The 16340-nt window shown below is 43.3% G+C and overlaps 1 pseudogene; it reads right to left on the reverse strand.

The window, feature by feature from the left end:
- Positions 1 to 2957: 2957 nt before the first annotated feature.
- LOC135523826 (neurexin-1a-like) overlaps positions 2958 to 16340 on the reverse strand; it is a 74766-nt pseudogene continuing 61383 nt past the window's right edge.

Genomic DNA, 16340 nt, shown 5'->3' on the forward strand with positions numbered 1-16340 from the left:
CAGGGGAAATCCATCAATCAATCAAATGTATTTATGAAGCCCTTTTTACATCAGCAGATGTCACAAAGTGTTCATACAGAAACCCAGCCTAAAACCCCAAAGAGCAATACAGATAACATTTCTGAACTTGTTTTTGATTTGTTATTATTACTGGCTATTGTGTGTAGATTGATGAGGAAACAAATAAATGTAATCCATTTTAGAATAAGGCTGTAGCATAACGCAATGTGGAAAATACTATAAACTACAACACAGTAACTAACCAGTCACTACAGTGTGGTAACTATGAACCCGTCATGTCCCTGCCCTGATCTCCATGTTCAATCAGCAACACATCTCCTCCACCAAGTCAATAAATAATGAAAAAAGGGTAGTGATAGCATCAAAAGGAACACGATGTCCTCTTTGAAAAAAAACGCACACAGGTGCTTCAGCATTGCCCTCACTCCTCTATCCAGATACTCATCCCTCCATTCCTTTCTCCGTCTCTCTCCGGTCAGCAGTGTGTGTGCGTGAGTTTGAGAGCGAGAGAGACAGTGTGCGAGAAAGAGTGTGTTAAAGAGAGACAAGAGATTGAAAGAGGCTGCGGTTTCTTCCTGTAGTGGTGTGTGTCTGTGTGTGATGGTGGTCACAGTGTGACATAGACCTTGGGAGATGGGGTTGATAAACTGTTCACTTATCCACCAATCCCCTGGATTGCTACCCTTTGCCCCGTTCCCCTAAATCCAGAGGATCTTGTGGATATCTACTGCGACCAGGGAGTGTGTTTAGCCTGCTTGTATGTGTGTGTCTGAGGGAAACAATGTGGACATAATGTTCTCTAACACAACACTCATAAAAATGGTTATTAGGTAGTAACCTTTTTTGGTTCCAGGTAGTACTCTTTTGAGTTCCATGTAGAACCCTCCGTGTAAAGGGTTTTTACCTGAAACCAAAAAGAGGGAGAGAGAGAATGGGATAAAGGGAGGATAAAGGAATATTTGTCACGATCGTCGTGATGAGCGGACCAAGACGCAGCGTGAGTATAGGTCCACATCTCTTTAACCTCTGTGAAACAAACAAAACAATAAAGAAACAACGAAATGTGAAGTCATGACGTGCACACAGGCAACTAAACAAACATTATCCCACAAAACACAAGTGGTGAAATGGCTACCTAAATATGATCACCAATCAGGGGCAACAATAAACAGCTGCCTCTAATTGGGAACCATATTAGCACCAAGATAGAAATAGACATACTAGAACACCCCCTAGTCACGCCCTGACCTACTACACCATAGAGAACCAAGGTCTCTCTGAAACCAAATGGGGAGGGTGGGGGGTGATTAGTGTCGGCGGCGGCTCCGGTGCAGGTCGTAGCTCCCGCCCAGACCCCGGATCCGGCCATGGTGCCGGGCTGAATGCCATGCCTGGACTGGGCATCGGCGCAGAGGAAGGCTCCTGCCCTGGAGCTGGACCGGACGCCTTGCCTGGAAGCTCCGGACCGTTGACCGCCGCGGGAGGTTCTGGACCGTTGACCGTCGCGGGAGATTCTGGACCCTGACCGTCGCGGGAGATTCTGGACCGTTGACCGCCGCGGGAGGTTCTGGACCGTTGCGGGAGATTCTGGACCGTTGACCGCCGCGGGAGGTTCTGGACCGTTGCGGGAGGTTCTGGACCGTTGACCGTTGCGGGAGGTTCTGGACCATTGACCGTCACGGGAGGTTCCCGACTGTGAACCGTCGCCGGAAGCTCTTGACTGTGAATGCGCACTGGAGGCCTAGTGCGTGGAGCCGGCACAGGTGATACTGGACAGGTGACACACACTTCAGGGCGAGTGTGGGGATGGCACAGGACATACCGGACTGGGGAGGCGCTCTTGAGACCTTGTGCATGGAGCCGGCACAGGTGGTACCGGACTGGTGACACACACTTCATGAAGGGTATGGAGAGCTGGCACAGGACTCACCAGACTGCTGACAGGCTCTTCAGGTCGGATGCCATGCAGAACACACCTACATAACATTTCGCTCAACTTTCTCTCAACTTCTCCATCGCCTCCCTGACGGTCTCTGGCTCTTCCCACGGCTCAGCCGCCAGCTCCATGTGCCCCCCCACAAAAAATATTGGGGTTTCTCTGACGACACGCTCCTCATGGCGAGTGCGAGGAACTGGCACAGGACATACTGGGCTGGGGTGGTGCACTGGTGATCTGGTGCGTGGAGCCGGCACAGATGGCACTGGACTGCTCTTCAGCCCGCCAGAGTTGCAGCCTACTCCTTGCTAACCCCTCTCTCCGGTATCCTCCCTCACATTGTTCCATCGACTCCCAGGCGGGCTCTGGCACTCTCCTCGGCTCGACCGGCAACCCCTATTGTCCCCCCCAAAACAAACCTTGGGGTTTCTGTGGCCGTGGTCCTCGGCGTCGTTGCTGTCCTTCCATGCTCCTTGGCGACTCCCGCCAAGGAAGGGTATTGTGTCCTTCCATGATTTCCTCCCATGTCCAACTCCATGGCACGCTGCTTGGTCCTTGCATGGTGGGATATTCTGTCACGATCGTCATAATGAGCAGACCAAGGCGCAGCGTGAGTATAGTTCCACATCTTTTTAATGTCCGTGAAACAAACAAAACAATAAAGAAACAACAAAACAACGAAACGTGAAGTCATGACGTGCACACAGGCAACTAAACACAAACAATATCCCACAAAACACAGGTGGGGAAATGGCTACCGAAATATGGTCACCAATCAGAGGCAACAATAAACAGCTGCCTCTAATTGGGAACCATATTAGCACCAAGATGGAAATAGACATACTAGAACACCCCTTAGTCACGCCCTGACCTACTTCACCATAGAGAACCAAGGGATCTCTATGGTCAGGGCGTGACAATATTGTTGTGTAGGAAATTTGCTAAATAACTTCACTTATGTCATATTTTTGAATAGAAGAGAATAGAATAAAAGTTAAGGTAACTTCACTTGGGTAATATTTTATTGACTCGTTTGATCTTCAAAACTATTTTTCATAATAAAGTTCCACTTTATGTTCTTCAAAGAACTGTAACAATAAAAATAAAAGTAAAATACTGTAGAAAAATTGTATATATATAAAATCAAAAGGCTAAATGAACACTTAGATGAAGAACACCACAGTTCAATGCTCCTCCTTCACTTCAGATAGAAACAGAGAGAGGAGAAAGGGAGAAAGAAAGAGAGAGGAAGAGAGGCGTCGACGAGAGGGAGAGAAGAACAGAGAGAAATAGGGATAAAGGGATAGATAAAGAGAAGGAATCAATTAGTTACATTTTTCTGTCAAATTTTTAGGTTTTATTACTACTATGTCTTTAATGCTTTATGTCCCGCCCCCAGTCTGATTCCCATGCATGTGATTGGTTGGCAATATTGCTTGGATGACCCGGGGGAGCGTGCTTGCCGACAAAAGCTAGAAATACAATGTCCAGATTAGTCACAATGGAGACTACTGCCTGTTCTGGACAGTGAATTTCTATTTACTCTGTTCTTACAGTAGGTTTGTGTCTCAAATGGCACCCTATTTCCTGTGCACTACTTTTGATCAGAGCCATGTAGTTTTAGGGTTAGCACTAATAGTGCACTACTTTAAACATCTGCCATTTGAGACCTACACAGTCTGACATGCACTGAATGACATCATAGTCACACCTTTAACCTTCTCCACAGAGCCCGCCCCCACCCCCCTACTCCTGGCTGGCTGGAATTGATCACATGGACAACGAGAGGGACAATCAACCAATGTGAACACACAGGATGCTCGGAGAGGGAGGGCCAATGAAAGTAAAGCAACTCAAATTCTATTAGCCAATGGCATCATGAACAGCTCAGCTCTATCATTATAGAAACACATGATAACACTTAGTATTCTGTTTTTGATTATTTTACAGACATTTTTTTTTTGTAATATAAAACGTTCATCAGAGCACGTATAGTTGTCTATAGGACAGGCTTTAAAACGGGGCTGGGCCTGTGGCAGGTGGACATACCCAGCCTTTACACCAGGGTTACTCACTAAACCACAACCCAAAACAAACACACCAACCTGGCTCTCTGAGACCCTGGAGCCTGGTCACACTCTGCTGTGTGTTGGAAGGGATGGAACGTTGTTGTGTGTACAGCATTTGTCCTGTCTTCTTATTGATGATTGCTATATGATGTTATTTCTGAAGTTAGCTTATCCTGTTGTGTTGTCTGTCTGTCACTATTAAGCCCTGTAATAATTGGCCCTCGGATGGTGGATCATGTGGTAGGCTTCGGTGAGCCAGGTGGTAGGTTATTATAAGCCCAGGTGGTGGATCATGTGGTAGGCTTCGGTGAGCCAGGTGGTAGGTTATTATAAGCCCAGGTGGTGGATCATGTGGTAGGCTTCGGTGAGCCAGGTGGTAGGTTATTATAAGCCCAGGTGGTGGATCATGTGGTAGGCTTCAGTGAGCCAGGTGGTAGGTTATGGCTGTACTGGGTTTAGGAGTAACCCCTGTAGTCTCTGCTCTGTTAGAAACACATGGAGTAAGATAATTCAACGTGCAACAATTTCCCCAAAGAGTCTAAACTGCCCACATGTTCATCCTCATTCTTCTTTTTCTTCATCATTGACATCAGCATTATCATAATAATATCATCATTATCGCAGATATCGTTGCCACCGGTCAGGGATGAAGCTCTGGTAATGAAGCTCTTGTGGTGTTGTAGGAGGTGTGAGTGTGTGTGTTGTATGTTGTGTAGGTAGGTAGGTAGGTAGGTAGTTCTGGTGTCTCTGGTCTCCTCTCCAGAGGAGTCAAAGTCTCTCGTTTTCATAGTCTGGATGGGTTGATACAACGTTGTAACATACGTTGTATAACATTTGAAAATAAATGTCCCGGCAACATTTCAAACACACACAGCTCCCTTTTCCACGTACACGCCCTACTCCGCCCCTCCCCAGCGAGTCGGGCAAACAGAGCCACCATGGCAACCCTGGTGGGTGTGACTCTTCCGGTCTTATTGGCGTGGTAACGTCCATTCTGCTGACTGGTGGGCAAGGGTTAAGGGCAGGGTTCAGGTAATCTGGTGTTCCCCCATTGGACAACACCAGCCTTACACAAAATTGAAACTGGGAGTTTACTGGGAGTTTATCAGGGTGTTAATTTGGATATACTGATTTTGACTCCGTACGACAGAACACTAGTCTTTTCTTTTGGTGTTCGTTCCCAGTCTGCCCCCTGCCCCCTCCCCCTCTGAGTCTACAGGACAGTTTATAGCAGGGAGAGACAGGGGCTAGTCCTTGAGAAAAAAACTGCTCTTTACTGGTCCTGTACCAGGAGTCGACCTGGTGATTACTCTGCTTGTCATTACGGTTATTCTGGTCGAACACAGGCCTCACACAGAGAGGATGTGGTTAGTGGTTATTATTACTGTACAGGATGGGTCTCTGCCCTCATGGCAGTCTCTTTGTCTCTGTGTGTTTCTTTTATGTGTGTGTGTGTGTGTGTGTGTGTGTGTGTGTGTGTGTGTGTGTGTGTGTGTGTGTGTGTGTGTGTGTGTGTGTGTGTGTGTGTGTGTGTGTGTGTGTGTGTGTGTGTGTGTGTGCGGGCGTCTCAGGGCATGTCCTCCTGTATGTGTGCATATGTCTGTATAAGTGTAGATGTGTATATGTGTATATGTAAATGTCATAAGGGTGTCCCTCCAATTCTCACACGTAGTACTCCTTGTCTTTGTTCTTCTTGTTCTTGGAGATCTTGGCGATGCCCAGCGGCTTGTCCTTGGTGCTGCCGTTAGGCTGGGTGGCAGAGTTACTGATGTAGTTGCGGCTCTCGTCCACGTGGTACGAGCCCTCGTCCCGGTTGCGGTACTTGTACATGGCGTAGAGCAGGATAAGGATGCAGAGGGCGGCGGCTGCCACGATGCCCACCACCATGCCGGTGGTGCTGCTGGACTCCCTCACTCCCTCTGATGTCCCTGGGAACGGCTTGACCTCTGGGAGAGGGGGGTGGGCTGCTGGAGGGAGGATGACGGGAGAGGGGGAGGGAAAGGGGGACAGTGAGAGTTGTCTGCATTGTCCAACATTTTTCTCCATGTTAGTTGCCATCATTGTCCATCTTTCTGTTTAGTCTGCAGTTTTTGCTTTGGTTTTTGTTCTATTTGAAACTGTAAAGCGTATTTGAAATTCTTGAAAAGCTCTATATAAATTCCATGTATTATTAGTATTATTCATGGAAAAGGATATAGAACAGTGCTCCATAGTTTCACTTGCATTAATTCCGCAAGTGTGTGATCTCAGGATAAACCTAACGCACATTAAACCTAAAAGTTTCTCTAATCTACTAGTTGTACTGTTAGTGTGTGAGGGTAGTAAATGGTTCTCCAGTCTACTAGCCAAACTGTGAGTGTGTGAGGGTAGTTAATGATTCTCCAGTCTACAAGCCAAACTGTTAGTGTGTGAGGGTAGTACATGTTTCTCCAGTCTACTAGCCATATTGTTAGTGTATGAGGGTAGTTAATGATTCTCCAGTCTACTAGCCATACTGTTAGTGTGTGAGGGTAGTAAATGTTTCTCCAGTCTACTAGCCAAACTGTTAGTGTGTGAGGGTAGTAAATGTTTCTCCAGTCTACTAGCCATATTGTTAGTGTATGAGGGTAGTTAATGATTCTCCAGTCTACTAGCCATACTGTTAGTGTGTGAGGGTAGTAAAAGTTTCTCCAGTCTACTAGCCAAACTGTTAGTGTGTGAGGGTAGTAAATGTTTCTCCAGTCTATTAGCCATATTGTTAGTGTGTGAGGGTAGAAAATGTCTATCTAGTCTACTTGACATACTGTTAGTGTGTGAGGGTAGTACATTTTTAACCAGTCTACTAGCCATATTGTTAGTGTGTGAGGGTGGTAAATGCCTCTCTAGACTACGAGCCATACTATTATTGTGTAAATGTTATTTCCTTCTAGTGGCCGTACTGTTAGTGTGTGAGGGTAATAAATGTTCCTCCAGTTTATTAGCCATACTGCTAGTGTGTGAGGGTCGTAAATGTTTCTCCAGTTTATTAGCCATACTGCTAGTGTGTGAGGGTTGTAAATGTTTCTCCAGTTTATTAGCCATACTGCTAGTGTGTGAGGGTCGTAAATGTTTCTCTAGTCTATGAGCCATACTATTAGTGTGTGAGGGTAATAAATGTTTCTCTGGTCTACGAGCAGTACTGTTAGTGTGTGAGGGTTTGAAATGTTTCTCTAGTATACGAGCCATACAGTTAGCGTGTGAGGGTAGTAAATGTTTCTCCAGTCTACTAGCCATACTGTTAGTGTGTGAGGGTAGTAAATGGTTCTCCAGTCTACTAGCCAAACTGTTAGTGTGTGAGGGTAGTAAATGTTTCTCCAGTCTGTTAGCCATATTGTTAGTGTGTGAGGGTAGAAAATGTCTATCTAGTCTACTTGACATACTGTTAGTGTGTGAGTGAAGTAAATGTTATTCCCTTCTCGTGGCCGTACTGTTAGTGTGTGAGGGTAGTAAATGTTTCTCCAGTCAATTAGCCATAATGTGTGTGAGGGAAGAAAATGGTTCTCTAGTCTACTAGCCATACTTTTCGTGTGTGAGGGCAGAAAATGTTTCTCCAGTCTATTAACCATACTGTTAGAGTGAGAGGGTAGTAAATGTTTCTCTCGTCTACGAGTCATTCTGTTAGTGTGTGAGGGTAGTAAATGTTTCTCTCGTCTACGGGCCATACTGTTAGTGTGTGAGGGTAGTAAATGTTTCTCTCGTCTACGAGCCATACTGTTAGTGTGTGAGGGTAGAAAATGTTTCTCCAGTCTATTAGCCATACTGTTAGTGTGTGAGGGTAGTAAATGTTTCTCTCGTCTACGAGTCATACTGTTAGTGTGTGAGGGTAGTAAATGTTTCTCTCGTCTACGAGTCATACTGTTAGTGTGTGAGGGTAGTCAATGTTTCTCTAGTCTTTAAGCCATACTGTTAGTGTGTGAGGGTAGTCAATGTTTCTCCAGTCTATTAGCCATACTGTTAGTGTGTGAGGGTATTAAATGTTTCTCTCGTCTACGAGTCATTCTGTTAGAGTGTGAGGGTAGTAAAAGTTTCTCTCGTCTACGAGCCATACTGTTAGTGTGTGAGGGTAGTAAATGTTTCTCTCGTCTACGAATCATACTGGTAGTGTGTGAGGGTAGTAAATGTTTCTCCAGTCTATTAGCCATACTGTTAGTGTGTGAGGGTATTAAATGTTTCTCTCGTCTACGAGTCATACTGTTAGTTTGTGAGGGTAGTAAATGTTTCTCTCGTCTACGAGTCATACTGTTAGTGTGTGAGGGTAGTAAATGTTTCTCTCGTCTACGAGTCATACTGTTAGTGTGTGAGGGTAGTAAATGTTTCTCCAGTCTGTTAGTCATACTGTTAGTGTGTGAGGGTAGTAAATGTTTCTCTCGTCTACGAGCCATACTGTTAGTGTATGAGGGTAGTAAATGTTTCTCCAGTCTATTAGCCATACTGTTAGTGTGTGAGGGTATTAAATGTTTCTCTCGTCTACGAGTCATACTGTTAGTGTGTGAGGGTAGTAAATGTTTCTCTCGTCTACGAGTCATACTGTTAGTGTGTGAGGGTAGTAAATGTTTCTCTCGTCTACGAGTCATACTGTTAGTGTGTGAGGGTAATAAATGTTTCTCTAGTCAACTAGCCATACTGTTAGCGTGTGAGGGTAGTAAATGTTTCTCCAGTCTACAAGCCAAACTGTTAGTGTATGAGGGTAGTTAATGATTCTCCAGTCTACTAGCCATACTGTTAGTGTGTGAGGGTAGTAAATGTTTCTCCAGTCTATTAGCCATATTGTTAGTGTGTGAGGGTAGAAAATGTCTATCTAGTCTACTTGACATACTGTTAGTGTGTGAGTGAAGTAAATGTTATTCCCTTCTCGTGTCCGTACTGTTAGTGTGTGAGGGTCGTAAATGTTTCTCCAGTCTACTAGCCATACTTTTAGTGTGTGAGGGTAGTAAATGTTTCTCCAGTCAATTAGCCATAATGTGTGTGAGGGAAGAAAATGGTTCTCTAGTCTACTAGCCATACTTTTCGTGTGTGAGGGCAGAAAATGTTTCTCCAGTCTATTAACCATACTGTTAGAGTGTGAGGGTAGTAAATGTTTCTCTCGTCTACGAGTCATTCTGTTAGAGTGTGAGGGTAGTAAATGTTTCTCTCGTCTACGAGCCATACTGTTAGTGTGTGAGGGTAGTAAATGTTTCTCTCGTCTACGAATCATACTGGTAGTGTGTGAGGGTAGTAAATGTTTCTCTCGTCTACGAGCCATACTGTTAGTGTGTGAGGGTAGTAAATGTTTCTCCAGTCTATTAGCCATACTGTTAGTGTGTGAGGGTATTAAATGTTTCTCTCGTCTACGAGTCATACTGTTAGTGTGTGAGGGTAGTAAATGTTTCTCTCGTCTACGAGTCATACTGTTAGTGTGTGAGGGTAGTAAATGTTTCTCCAGTCTGTTAGTCATACTGTTAGTGTGTGAGGGTAGAAAATGTCTATCTAGTCTACTTGACATACTGTTAGTATGTGAGTGAAGTAAATGTTATTCCCTTCTCGTGGCCGTACTGTTAGTGTGTGAGGGTAGTAAATGTTTCTCCAGTCAATTAGCCATAATGTGAGTGAGGGAAGAAAATGGTTCTCTAGTCTACTAGCCATACTTTTCGTGTGTGAGGGCAGAAAATGTTTCTCCAGTCTATTAACCATACTGTTAGAGTGAGAGGGTAGTAAATGTTTCTCTCGTCTACGAGCCATACTGTTAGTGTGTGAGGGTAGTAAATGTTTCTCTCGTCTACGAATCATACTGGTAGTGTGTGAGGGTAGTAAATTATTCTCTCGTCTACGAGCCATACTGTTAGTGTGTGAGGGTAGTAAATGTTTCTCCAGTCTACTAGCCATACTGTTAGTGTGTGAGGGTATTAAATGTTTCTCTCGTCTACGAGTCATACTGTTAGTGTTTGAGGGTAGTAAATGTTTCTCTCGTCTACGAGTCATACTGTTAGTGTGTGAGGGTAGTAAATGTTTCTCTCGTCTACGAGTCATACTGTTAGTGTGTGAGGGTAGTAAATGTTTCTCTCGTCTACCAGTCATACTGTTAGTGTGTGAGGGTAGTAAATGTTTCTCCAGTCTGTTAGTCATACTGTTAGTGTGTGAGGGTAATAAATGTTTCTCTAGTCTACGAGCCATACTGTTAGTGTGTGAGGGTAATAAATGTTTCTCTAGTCAACTAGCCATACTGTTAGCGTGTGGGGGTAGTAAATGTTTCTCCAGTCTACAAGCCAAACTGTTAGTGTATGAGGGTAGTTAATGATTCTCCAGTCTACTAGCCATACTGTTAGTGTGTAAGGGTAGTAAATGTTTCTCCAGTCTATTAGCCATATTGTTAGTATATGAGGGTAGAAAATGTCTATCTAGTCTACTTGACATACTGCTGGTGTGTGAGTGAAGTAAATGTTATTCCCTTCTCGTGTCCGTACTGTTAGTGTGTGAGGGTCGTAAATGTTTCTCCAGTCTACTAGCCATACTGTTAGTGTGTGAGGGTATTAAATGTTTCTCTCGTCTACGAGTCATACCGTTAGTGTGTGAGGGTAGTCAATGTTTCTCTAGTCTACTTGACATACTGTTAGTGTGTGAGAGTAGTAAAGGTTTCTCGAGTCAACTAGCCAAACTGTTAGTGTGTGAGGGTAGTAAATGTGTATCTAGTCTACTTGACATACTGTTAGTGTGTGAGTGAAGTAAATATTATTCCCTTCTCGTGTCCGTACTGTTAGTGTGTGAGGGTCGTAAATGTTTCTCCAGTCTACAAGCCAATACTTTTAGTGTGTGAGGGTAGTAAATGTTTCTCCAGTCAATTTGCCATAATGTGTGTGAGGGAAGAAAATGGTTCTCTAGTCTATTAACCATACTGTTAGAGTGAGAGGGTAGTAAATGTTTCTCTCATCTACGATTCATTCTGTTAGAGTGTGAGGGTAGTAAATGTTTCTCTCGTCTACGAGCCATACTGTTAGTGTGTGAGGGTAGTAAATGTTTCTCTCGTCTACGAGTCATACTGTTAGTGTGTGAGGGTAGTAAATGTTTCTCTCGTCTACGAGTCATACTGTTAGTGTGTGAGGGTAGTCAATGTTTCTCTAGTCTTTAAGCCATACTGTTAGTGTGTGAGAGTAGTAAAGGTTTCTCGAGTCAACTAGCCAAACTGTTAGTGTGTGAGGGTAGTAAATGTGTATCTAGTCTACGAGCGATACTGTTAGTTTGTGAGGGTAATAAATGTTTCTCTAGTCTTTAAGCCATACTGTTATTGTGTGAGGGTAGTAAATGTTTCTCCAGTCTATTAGCCATATTGTTAGTGTGTGAGGGTAGAAAATGTCTATCTAGTCTACTTGACATACTGTTAGTGTGTGAGGGTAGTACATTTTTAACCAGTCAACTAGCCATATTGTTTTATGTGTGAGGGTAGTAAATGTTTCTCCAGTCTACGAGCCATACTGTTAGTGTGTGAGTGAAGTAAATGTTATTCCCTTCTCGTGGCCGTACTGTTAGTGTGTGAGGGTAGTAAATGTTTCTCCAGTCAATTAGCCATAATGTGTGTGAGGGAAGAAAATGGTTCTCTAGTCTACTAGCCATACTTTTCGTGTGTGAGGGCAGAAAATGTTTCTCCAGTCTATTAACCATACTGTTAGAGTGAGAGGGTAGTAAATGTTTCTCTCGTCTACGAGCCATACTGTTAGTGTGTGAGGGTAGTAAATGTTTCTCTCGTCTACGAGCCATACTGTTAGTGTGTGAGGGTAGTAAATGTTTCTCCAGTCTATTAGCCATACTGTTAGTGTGTGAGGGTATTAAATGTTTCTCTCGTCTACGAGTCATACTGTTAGTGTGTGAGGGTAGTAAATGTTTCTCTCGTCTACGAGTCATACTGTTAGTGTGTGAGGGTAGTAAATGTTTCTCTCGTCTACCAGTCATACTGTTAGTGTGTGAGGGTAGTAAATGTTTCTCCAGTCTGTTAGTCATACTGTTAGTGTGTGAGGGTAATAAATGTTTCTCTAGTCTACGAGCCATACTGTTAGTGTGTGAGGGTAGTAAATGTTTCTCCAGTCTATTAGCCATACTGTTAGTGTGTGAGGGTATTAAATGTTTCTCTCGTCTACGAGTCATACTGTTAGTGTGTGAGGGTAGTAAATGTTTCTCCAGTCAATTTGCCATAATGTGTGTGAGGGAAGAAAATGGTTCTCTAGTCTATTAACCATACTGTTAGAGTGAGAGGGTAGTAAATGTTTCTCTCATCTACGATTCATTCTGTTAGAGTGTGAGGGTAGTAAATGTTTCTCCAGTCTGTTAGTCATACTGTTAGTGTGTGAGGGTAATAAATGTTTCTCTAGTCTACGAGCCATACTGTTAGTGTGTGAGGGTAATAAATGTTTCTCTAGTCAACTAGCCATACTGTTAGCGTGTGAGGGTAGTAAATGTTTCTCCAGTCTACAAGCCAAACTGTTAGTGTATGAGGGTAGTTAATGATTATCCAGTCTACTAGCCATACTGTTAGTGTGTGAGGGTAGTAAATGTTTCTCCAGTCTATTAGCCATATTGTTAGTGTATGAGGGTAGAAAATGTCTATCTAGTCTACTTGACATACTGTTAGTGTGTGAGTGAAGTAAATGTTATTCCCTTCTCGTGTCCGTACTGTTAGTGTGTGAGGGTCGTAAATGTTTCTCCAGTCTACGAGCCATACTGTTAGTGTGTGAGGGTATTAAATGTTTCTCTCGTCTACGAGTCATACTGTTAGTGTGTGAGGGTAGTAAATGTTTCTCTCGTCTACGAGTCATACTGTTAGTGTGTGAGGGTAGTAAATGTTTCTCTCGTCTACGAGTCATACTGTTAGTGTGTGAGGGTAGTAAATGTTTCTCCAGTCTGTTAGTCATACTGTTAGTGTGTGAGGGTAGTAAATGTTTCTCCAGTCTACAAGCCAAACTGTTAGTGTATGAGGGTAGTTAATGATTCTCCAGTCTACTAGCCATACTGTTAGTGTGTGAGGGTAGTAAATGTTTCTCCAGTCTATTAGCCATATTGTTAGTGTGTGAGGGTAGAAAATGTCTAACTAGTCTACTTGACATACTGTTAGTGTGTGAGTGAAGTAAATGTTTCTCCAGTCTACTAGCCATACTTTCAGTGTGTGAGGGTAGTAAATGTTTCTCCAGTCAATTAGCCATAATGTGTGTGAGGGAAGAAAATAGTTCTCTAGTCTATTAACCATACTGTTAGTGTGCGAGGGTAGTAAATGTTTCTCTCGTCTACGAGTCATACTGTTAGTGTGTGAGGGTAGTCAATGTTTCTCTCGTCTACGAGTCATACTGTTAGTGTGTGAGGGTAGTCAATGTTTCTCTAGTCTTTAAGCCATACTGTTAGTGTGTGAGAGTAGTAAAGGTTTCTCGAGTCAACTAGCCAAACTGCTAGTGTGTGAGGGTAGTAAATGTTTATCTAGTCTACGAGTCATACTGTTAGTGTGTGAGGGTAGTCAATGTTTCTCTAGTCTTTAAGCCATACTGTTAGTGTGTGAGAGTAGTAAAGGTTTCTCGAGTCAACTAGCCAAACTGTTAGTGTGTGAGGGTAGTAAATGTTTCTCCAGTCTACGAGCCATACTGTTAGTATGTGAGTGAAGTCAGGCCCTACACCCAAACAAGGGCACTGCGTTCATCCACCTCTGGCCTGCTCGCCTCCCTACCACTGAGGAAGTACAGTTCCCGGTCAGCCCAGTCAAAACTGTTCGCTGCTCTGGCCCCCCAATGGTGGAACGAACTCCCTCACGACGCCAGGACAGCAGAGTCAATCACCACCTTCCGGAGACACCTGAAACCCCACCTCTTCAAGGAATACCTAGGATAGGATAAGTAATCCTTCTCACCCCCCCCCCCTTAAATGATTTAGATGCACTATTGTAAGTGGCTGTTCCACTGGATGTCAGAAGGTGAATTCACCAATTTGTAAGTCGCTCTGGATAAGAGCGTCTGCTAAATGACTTAAATGTAAATGTAAGTAAATGTTATTCCCTTCTAGTGGCCGTACTGTTAGTGTGTGAGGGTAGTAAATGTTTCTCCAGTTTATTAGCCATACTGTTAGTGTGTGAGGGCAGAAAATGTTTCTCCAGTCTATTAACCATACTGTTAGTGTGTGAGGGTAGTAAATGTTTCTCCAGTCAATTAGCCATAATGTGTGTGAGGGAAGAAAATAGTTCTCTAGTCTACTAGCCATACTGTTAGAGTGAGAGGGTAGTAAATGTTTCTCCAGTCTATTAGCCATACTGTTAGTGTGTGAGGGTATTAAATGTTTCTCTCGTCTACGAGTCATACTGTTAGTGTGTGAGGGTAGTAAATGTTTCTCTCGTCTACGAGTCATACTGGTAGTGTGTGAGGGTAGTAAATGTTTCTCTCGATTACGAGTCATACTGTTAGTGTGTGAGGGTAGTAAATGTTTCTCTCGTCTACGAGCCATACTGTTAGTGTGTGAGGGTAGTAAATGTTTCTCCAGTCTATTAGCCATATTGTTAGTGTGTGAGGGTAGTAAAGGTTTCTCGAGTCAACGAGCCATACTGTCAGTGTGTGAGGGTAGTAAATGTTCATCTAGTCTATTAGTCATACTGTTAGTGTGTGAGGGTATTAAATGTTTCTCTCGTCTACGAGTCATACTGTTAGTGTGTGAGGGTAGTAAATGTTTCTCTAGTCTACGAGCCATACTCTTAGTGTGTGAGGGTAATAAATGTTTCTCTAGTCTACGAGCCATACTGTTAGTGTGTAAGGGTAATACATGTTTCTTCAGTCTGTAAGCCATACTGTTAGTGGGTGAGGGTAATAAATGTTTCTCTAGTCTATGAGCCATACTGTTAGTGTGTAAGGGTAATACATGTTTCTTCAGTCTGTAAGCCATACTGTTAGTGGGTGAGGGTAATAAATGTTTCTCTAGTCTATGAGCCATACTGTGTGTGAGGGAAGAAAATAGTTCTCTAGTCTACTAGCCATACTGTTAGAGTGAGAGGGTAGTAAATATTTCTCTCGTCTACGAGTCATACTGTCAGTGTGTGAGGTTAGTAAATGTTTCTCTCGTCTACGAGTCATACTGGTAGTGTGTGAGGGTAGTAAATGTTTCTCTCGATTACGAGTCATACTGTTAGTGTGTGAGGGTAGTAAATGTTTCTCTCGTCTACGAGCCATACTGTTAGTGTGTAAGGGTAGTAAATGTTTCTCCAGTCTATTAGCCATATTGTTAGTGTGTGAGGGTAGTAAAGGTTTCTCGAGTCAACGAGCCATACTGTCAGTGTGTGAGGGTAGTAAATGTTCATCTAGTCTATTAGTCATACTGTTAGTGTGTGAGGGTATTAAATGTTTCTCTCGTCTACGAGTCATACTGTTAGTGTGTGAGGGTAGTAAATGTTTCTCTCGTCTATGAGTCATACTGTTAGTGTGTGAGGGTAGTAAATGTTTCTCTAGTCTACGAGCCATACTCTTAGTGTGTGAGGGTAATAAATGTTTCTCTAGTCTATGAGCCATACTGTTAGTGTGTAAGGGTAATACATGTTTCTTCAGTCTGTAAGCCATACTGTTAGTGGGTGAGGGTAATAAATGTTTCTCTAGTCTACGAGCCATACTGTTAGTGTGTAAGGGTAATACATGTTTCTTCAGTCTGTAAGCCATACTGTTAGTGGGTGAGGGTAATAAATGTTTCTCTAGTCTATGAGCCATACTGTTAGTCTGTGAGGGTAATAAATGTTTCTCTAGTCTACGAGCCATACTGTTAGTGTGTGAGGGTTTTTAAATGTTTCTCTAGTATACGAGCCATACTGTTAGTGTGTGAGGGTAGTTAATGTTTCTCTAGTCAACTAGCCATACTGTTAGCGTGTGAGGGTAGTAAATGTTTCTCCAGTCTATTAGCCATATTGTTAGTGTGTGAGGGTAGAAAATGTCTATCTAGTCTACTTGACATACTGTTAGTGTGTGAGGGTAGTACATTTTTAACCAGTCTACTAGCCATATTGTTTTATGTGTGAGGGTAGTAAATGTTTCTCCAGTCTACGAGCCATACTGTTAGTATGTGAGTGAAGTAAATGTTATTCCCTTCTAGTGGCCGTACTGTTAGTGTGTGAGGGTAGTAAATGTTTCTCCAGTTTATTAGCCATACTGCTAGTGTGTGAGGGCAGAAAATAGTTCTCCAGTCTACTAGCCATACTGTTAGTGTGTGAGGGTAGTAAATGTTTCTCTCGTCTACGAGTCATACTGTTAGTGTGTGAGGGTAGTAAATATTTCTCTCGTCTACGAGTCATACTGTCAGTGTGTGAGGTTAGTAAATGTTTC

This window comes from Oncorhynchus masou, chromosome 31 (genome assembly GCF_036934945.1).
Source record: "Oncorhynchus masou masou isolate Uvic2021 chromosome 31, UVic_Omas_1.1, whole genome shotgun sequence".
Lineage (NCBI taxonomy): Eukaryota > Metazoa > Chordata > Actinopteri > Salmoniformes > Salmonidae > Oncorhynchus > Oncorhynchus masou.